Source organism: Urocitellus parryii, chromosome 3, assembly GCF_045843805.1.
Source record: "Urocitellus parryii isolate mUroPar1 chromosome 3, mUroPar1.hap1, whole genome shotgun sequence".
NCBI classification, from domain to species: domain Eukaryota; kingdom Metazoa; phylum Chordata; class Mammalia; order Rodentia; family Sciuridae; genus Urocitellus; species Urocitellus parryii.
The window spans coordinates 107,589,379-107,596,732 of NC_135533.1; the positions used below are offsets into that span (position 1 = coordinate 107,589,379).

General features: G+C 32.4%; 1 pseudogene; it reads left to right on the forward strand.

Moving 5' to 3' along the window:
* The first annotated feature begins 5,784 nt into the window (after positions 1–5,784).
* Positions 5,785–6,150, forward strand: LOC113198772 (replication protein A 14 kDa subunit pseudogene; annotated as a pseudogene).
* The last annotated feature ends 1,204 nt before the right edge of the window (positions 6,151–7,354 follow it).

The following is a 7,354-nucleotide window of genomic DNA, read 5'->3' on the forward strand; positions in this document are numbered from 1 at the left end:
CAGCTGTCTTTGCTCTCTGCAGGCCCAGGAGATGCACACTGTCTCTCCCACACAAGAATAGTGTATCTGGCCCACTGTTTTAGTATGACCGTGTCTTCGATCACTGATTTCTCCATTTTGAGACACTCCATGGTGCTACCTAAAATATGGGTCTTCTTAGTCTCCCTCTTCAAGTTGCCTGTGGTGGGTCTGTGTCAGGAGCTGCTGGTGCTGGTGGTGAGTTTTTTCCTTAAAAAATAAATAAATAAATAAATAATTTATTCTAACCAAACTTCTGGGTCCCTAGGCTATTCTGAGAGTTTCTGGTATTAAATTGCAGAAAGGTTTCTCTTTTCACCCACCCCAAAGAAAATCTATCTGTTCAATTTCCTGGGTCCACACCACAGAGCAGTTTGGAAAGTAACCATCTCTATTCTGCCATTTCAAATATAGTAAATTATGATATAGTAGTAGATGCAAGTATTTATACACTGGTGGTAAGAACCTAAATATACAACTTAAAACTGTATTTTGCAATCAATATATATCAATACTTTAAAATGTTTTTGATATAGACCTGATTACCTCTGTATTACTCTAGTTTTTTTGCTCTAACAAAATCCCTGAGGCTTGGTATGTTAATAAAGTAAGAAATTTATTTAGCTCACATTTTGGAGGCTGAAGATCCAAGATTAGATAGCTCCATTTGTTCAGCCTTTGGGAGGGCCTCCTTTTATTAGAGTATGGCAGATGGAATAACGTTGGAAGTATGTGGGAGAAGGAGAGATCACGTGATGAGAAAAGAAGTTCTAGAGATTCAGGGATGAAGCTCACTTTTTAAATACAAACACTTTCATCGGTTTCTGTGAAACCTACATAAATTCCTTCAGAGGGCAGTGCTTCTACTAACCTCCATGTCTTGAAAGATCTACCACCTCTCAAAACTGCCATACTGGGACCAACATTTCAGCTCATGAAACTTTGGAGACACACTAAAATTATATCATCATAGCACAGCAACCTCACTGGTAGGAATTTATGCTGAAAATTGAAAATTGGATTTTAGATGCAGAGGTATTTCTTGTAATAGCACTTTTAATAGTAAAGCTAAATTCTGCCTCAGTGTATCTTGAATATGATTTTGCTTGACCACACATATCCCTACAGAGCTAGAAAATGCATTTTAATGATTCTTCTCCATATTATGTAATAGTATAGAAATAATCTGAATAATAAATCACTTCAAATACTAGAAGAGTTAGAAAGATTCAAATTATGCAAGTGCCATACATGAAAAGAGGAGGGAAATAAAAATTTGGGTATTTTTGGTTGTGGGATACAAATAAATATTTCTTATGGTTTTCTCAATTGTCCTACTAAAAATTTCTTCTAAATTGAAAATCCAATATTTTGATACACAAATAAAATTTAAACTTTAAAAATACATAACCTGTAAATGTAAAATATATTTATTTCAAACAGGTAATAACACAGAGTGTAGAGTTAGAAACGAACAAAGAAAAATATTTGGTAAAAGTTTTCTAAAAGTTTAAGTAAGATGAGATAATTGAAAGTAGACTTGATTCTTATTAAGAATACCTTTTCCTTAATAGACACATCCTTTAAAGTTATGTGTGAAAAGTCCATCCACATAACAATGCCTTAAGAATTATCAAAGCATTACTAACAGAATCAGGACCCAATGTTCCTTTAGCATTATACACCATTTCACAGGAGCTGCTAACATTTTCACTGTTGATCTTAAACCATGAACTGTTCAAAATCATCCATTTTAGAGTTGGAGCTCCTTTTTCTTGAATATTGTTATAGTTAAATGATATATAACTAGAAGGATGATAGGGTTCACAATTATTATATTTTAATGAAACAGAAGATTCACTAATAAAATTATGTCAAATTTATATTTTTAGCACACTTCAATGAAAATACACTGTTTTATCATTGCTGATTTGGTCACTGAGTTGTTAGATTTCTAAAATTTTGCCCTCATTAATCATGGTAAAAAAAAAAGGGATAGCAAATAAAATTAATATACCCTAGAAAATCCTATTAATTTTAAATCATATTATCAATGTACATTCTTATAAAATAAATACTGTAGTAACATAATAGAGATATTTAACCTTATGAAATACTAGAGTCAACAAAGATAGATGGTAACTTCTAAAAAAGGGTCTAAATTGCATTGTGAACATGCTTTTAAAATTTAAAATCTCACCTAACTTTGAGACGGTAACACCTCCTTCCAGTGTTTTGGAAACACTTTACACTTAATAATATTTTTTTCAGCATTTCCAATAAGAAAAAAAAAATTAAAGTTGTCTTGCTCAGCTAGTTCTACTGAGCAAACAAACACTCAGCATTTCCTTAGAATATATCTAATTTTTATCCATAAACAACATTGCACCTTATGGTAAAAATTAAAAAACAAAAACAAAAAAACAGGAATTTACAGATACAACAGATGAGACTCCTAACCTTTCTGTCTCTAATTGTTCATATACTCAATGACTGAGAGAGGTAAATCCTCTTTCATGGGATTTCTTACAAAGGGATTTATAATATAAAATATTATATAAATATATAATATATAAGATTATATAATTATAAAATTATATATATAGTGATATATATATATACACATATGTGTGTATGTGTGTGTGTGTGTGTGTGTGTGTGTATCATTTTTTTTCTGGAATACAAAAGTCTTAGCCTGTTCCATGGCATAAAAAATTGAGTGAAACTTCATCTTATTTTTTAAGTGAGATATAATTTGCATTCATTTAGCCTTTACATAATTTTCCCCCTTTCATAAATTCAACCTATTTAGTGCACAGAACTTGGAATGCTGGCAAATGATATAACAGTAACTACCACAACAATCAAGCTATATTTCACATCTTTCAGTAGTTTATTCTTTTTCTTGGGGAGTGTGTTCAGTGGATGTTTAAAACTACAGATGATGCTGAACCTTGTATATACTACATTTTTGCTATACATACATACCTATGGTAAAGTTTGATTTATGTATTCAAAACAGAGATTAATAATACTAGCCAATAATAAAATGAAACAATTATAACAACATTCAGCACTTAAAGTTAGGTGAAAGTGGTCTGTTATAGTTAAGATATGAAGTATCCACCAAAAATTTATGTGTGAGACAGTGTAAAAAAGTTTAGAGGCAAAATAATTGAGAGATGTTAAGTCTTAACCTAATCAGTGCATTAAGCTCCTGATAGGGATTAACTGGGTAGTAGATAGGTAGGGTGTGGCTGGAGGAGGTGTGTCGCCAGGGGCATGTCTTCAGGTTTTATATTTTGTTCATGGTGAAGGGAGATCTCTCTGCTTCCTCATTGTTATCTTCTGAGCTACTTTCTTCCCCCTCATGTTTATGTCCTGATGTTCTGTCTCACTTCAGCCATAGACAATGGAGCTGGCCATGGACTGAGACCTATGAAATGGAGCACCAAAAACACTCTTCCTCTTTCAAAATTGTTCTGGTCACAATGGTGAAAAGGCTGAGTAATACATGGTCTTTCTTTTCAAAGAGTCAAGACAAGAATTAGTATATCCTTTCAGACCACAGTTGACTATGGCAAACTGAAAATAATGTGTGTTTTAGTCAGCTTTTCATGCTGTAATAAAATACGTGAGAAAAACAACTCAGAGGAATAAAAATCTTTATTACTCTTGTTACTCTTTGAATTCTAGGCATATAAGAATTTTCTCCCTTAGGAGAATTTTCTCCCCTTTGGATTTTTCTCCCATGATTTTTTTTCCTTACAATTATGCAGGTTTCATTCCATGGTTGATGCTCTTGAAGGGAATATTGAGAACCTAGTTCTTCCTTCTCTATTTCTATATTCTTCCTGGTTCCCATAAGCCAAGCAATTTTCTCCATCATGTACTCCCACCATATTATTCTGCTTTGAGACAAGATCAAAAGCAATGAATCAACCAACCATAGGCTGAAACTTCCAGAATTGTGAAGCAAAATACGAGTATTTTCTCCTTTTAAGTTAATCAACATAGGTATTATAGTAATGGAAAAGTGACTAGCAGTGGTGTTCAAATATCCAACTTTAATTATGGATAGGCATACAGAACTTTTCAATTTTGATATATTTTGGCCTTACATATTTTGAACATGTTATGTATGTGACACACATTTGGGATTATTTGCTCTTTTGGGGAATGTATCCGTTCATCATGATATATATTTCTTTTTATCGATGTATATTCCTTATTTTGAACTCTTGTCCCTCTGACTTTCTTTGCTTAGCATTAGCATTATGGACTTTTTACATGGTGAATTTTTAAAGACAATAACAATTATGTGCAAATATTTAAATGAAATTTCTACTAATTGCATATAGTTTAGTTTTGCATTTTTATTAATTATAAAATTCTGGTATTTAATGGATATGTTTACAACATTTATATTTAAGGAAAATATTAATAGGATTGTATTTAAGTCTATTACCTTGCTAGATTTTTGTTTTGTTTTTATCTATTCTAGTTTTTCTCCTCTTCTGCCTGACTTTGGATTAATGGAATGTTTTCCATGATTTAATTTTTCCTCTAATTTTTTATGTTTTTCCCTAAGGCTAACAATATAAAACTTTAGTAACTTATCATACACCTTCAAAATTATTATACTATTTTATGTAAAATGTAAAGACTTTGTAGTTTTACTTATTTTTTTACTAAATATTAATTATCTTTTAAGTAAATTAAAATGAAGAAATAGGTACTTTAAAATATGTGTGAAGCTGTTCACTTCTTTATGTATATATAAGTTTGTATCAGATATTTTATCTTTCTGACTGAAGAAATTCCTTTAACAACTCTCCAGCTCTTCAGGAATAAGTATTCTGTTTTGTTTGTTTGTTTGTTTAGGAAATATTATGGTACCCTTATTTTGAAAGATAGTTATATAGGTTTTTTTTTTTTTTTTTTTTGGTACTGGGGATTGAACTGAGGGCACTTAACCACTGAGCCACATCCCCAGTGCTATTTAATATTTTATTTAGATAGAGGATCTCTCTGAGTTGCTTAGGGCCTCCCTAAATTGGTGAGGTTGGCTTTGAACTTGCAATTTGCCTGCCTCAGCCTCCCAAATTGCTGAGATTACAAGCCTGCACCACCATGCCCTGCTTAAAGTTTGTTTTTAATACTACAAAGATGTTACTGTAATTTTTATTTTACATACTTTCTAACTAGAGCTGTGGTCTGTTTTTCATCTTTCTCTGCATAGTATGTCTTCTTCCTCCTGCTCTCTCCAAGCATTTCTCTTCATCTTTGCCTTGTTACTCTTCAAATACTACGTATATCAGAATTTTCTCCCTTAGGATAATTTTCTCCCCTTTAGATTCTCTGAAATTCTGACATCTGTGATTTAATTTTTGTGTCACTTATTGTTTTAATCTTCATCCCTCTTTTCTTCTGCACCTTCTCCCTCTGATACTCTAAATATGTTAGGACATATTTTGTATTGTCTACCACTTGTGAATTCTTTTAAGTCCTAATTTTTCTAAGTTTAAGTAATTTTTCTTATTCTGTTTTCAAGTTTACTTACATTTTTTTTCTTAATTTGAATCTGCACATAAGTTTATGAAAAAATATTCATCTCTAATGCTATATCTTATTTCTAGCATTTCCATTAGATTATTTTTGTAGCTTTCATTTATCTGCTGAAATTTAAAATTATTATTTTTAGGCATGTTTTCTAATCTTCCACTAGATGTTTTTGATAAATTAGTCCTAAATTTAAAATATTGGATGGTTGAGTTGATGGAGTTGCCCAAGGCCTATATCAATGACAGCATGCTAGCTCAGTTCATTGACTGGCCCATCTGCTTCATAGGGAGGCTGGAAAAGATTTACCCTACTGGAAAGATGTTTATAATTTCAGATGGAGAAGGAAAAAATGGAACCCTTGAATTGATGTAGCCTCTTGATTGAAAAATTGCTGGAATCATGGAAGTAGTTGGCAGAGTAACGGCAAAAGCAACCATCACGTGTGTATCTTATGTCCAGTTTAAAGAAGATAACAATCCTTTTGATCTTGGACTTTATAATGAAGCTGTGAAAATTATCCATGAGTTCCCTCCGTTTTTTCCCTAAGGGGTTACACAACATGATTGATCTTAATGAATTTTCTTGTGATTGCAAGTGGCTATGATGAAGATAATTAAAGGAGGCCCCGCTTGTTTGAGGGAGAGACTCCTATGATTTCTAAGATTTAATTTTCTCCATTTAAATTTTCATTTACTGAACTTTAGACATCCTCATCTGCATTTTTTGTTGAAACTGATATATTTAACATTCTCACCCAAGTCTTTTTATAAACTATTGCCATTCCAGTATGTGGTCAGATAAGTTATAAGATCAAAGCAGTCTAAGTTTCTATTTTATTAATAAAAAAATTAAAATAATACAAAAAAATAGTTTTTCCTGAAAGTGATCTTTAAATCTTGATAGTTCCTTTTTTCTTTGTCTGTTAACAAAAGGATGTTTTCTTCCCTCCCTCCCTCTACTCCTTCCTTTGTTCCTTCAGTTCTTCCTTCCTTCTTCTGACCCTTCTTCTCTCCCTCCCTTCCTTTCTCCTTGCTTTGACTCCCTTGCAGATGCCAAGTGCATAGAAAAATGATGTCTACAGGGTTTTTCATGTGGAACGGGGCATAACTTTGTTGTATTAAAACAACAGTAAATGTGTGTGTGTGTGTGTGTGTGTGTGTTTGTGTGTGTGTACTAAGGTTTTGAGATGGGTAGGATTTCTCTTTCCTATGGCTATCTTTGTCTCACTAAAGGCTTCATATTTTTCCGACTATACATTTTACTTTGAGTGAGGGCTTGGAGTTCCAGAAAGGTTTTTTAAATCTTTATATTCTTGGCTTTTATCTTCCCCATGTGACTATGAGAAAGAAGGAATCTTCATCATCTTATCCCGAATCCCAAAGTAGACTGTTGTGACTTTATGGCTTTTTAAAGATTATTTTGCTTTTTTGGAATAGACCACATTTAGATCAGTTTTATTTTTCAATAAATATTAAATGGAAGGCATTAGGAATTTGCTACGTCTCTTTCACTCTCTTTCTCACACACATACACAACACATATATAAAGTTTCCCCTATTATTAAAATTACTGTGACACTTTTGTTAAAATGGATGGAAGAATAATCATACATTAATTTACTCTTTTGTAGTACTTTCTGGGATTTTGACAAATGTGTGATAACACCCGTCACAATTGTGTCAAGAGGTGTTACACAGCCTAGCAATCCGTGGCCTCCTCCTAGGTCTCTTCCTTCTGTCTCCATCCTCAAAACTCTGGCAGCTACTGATAT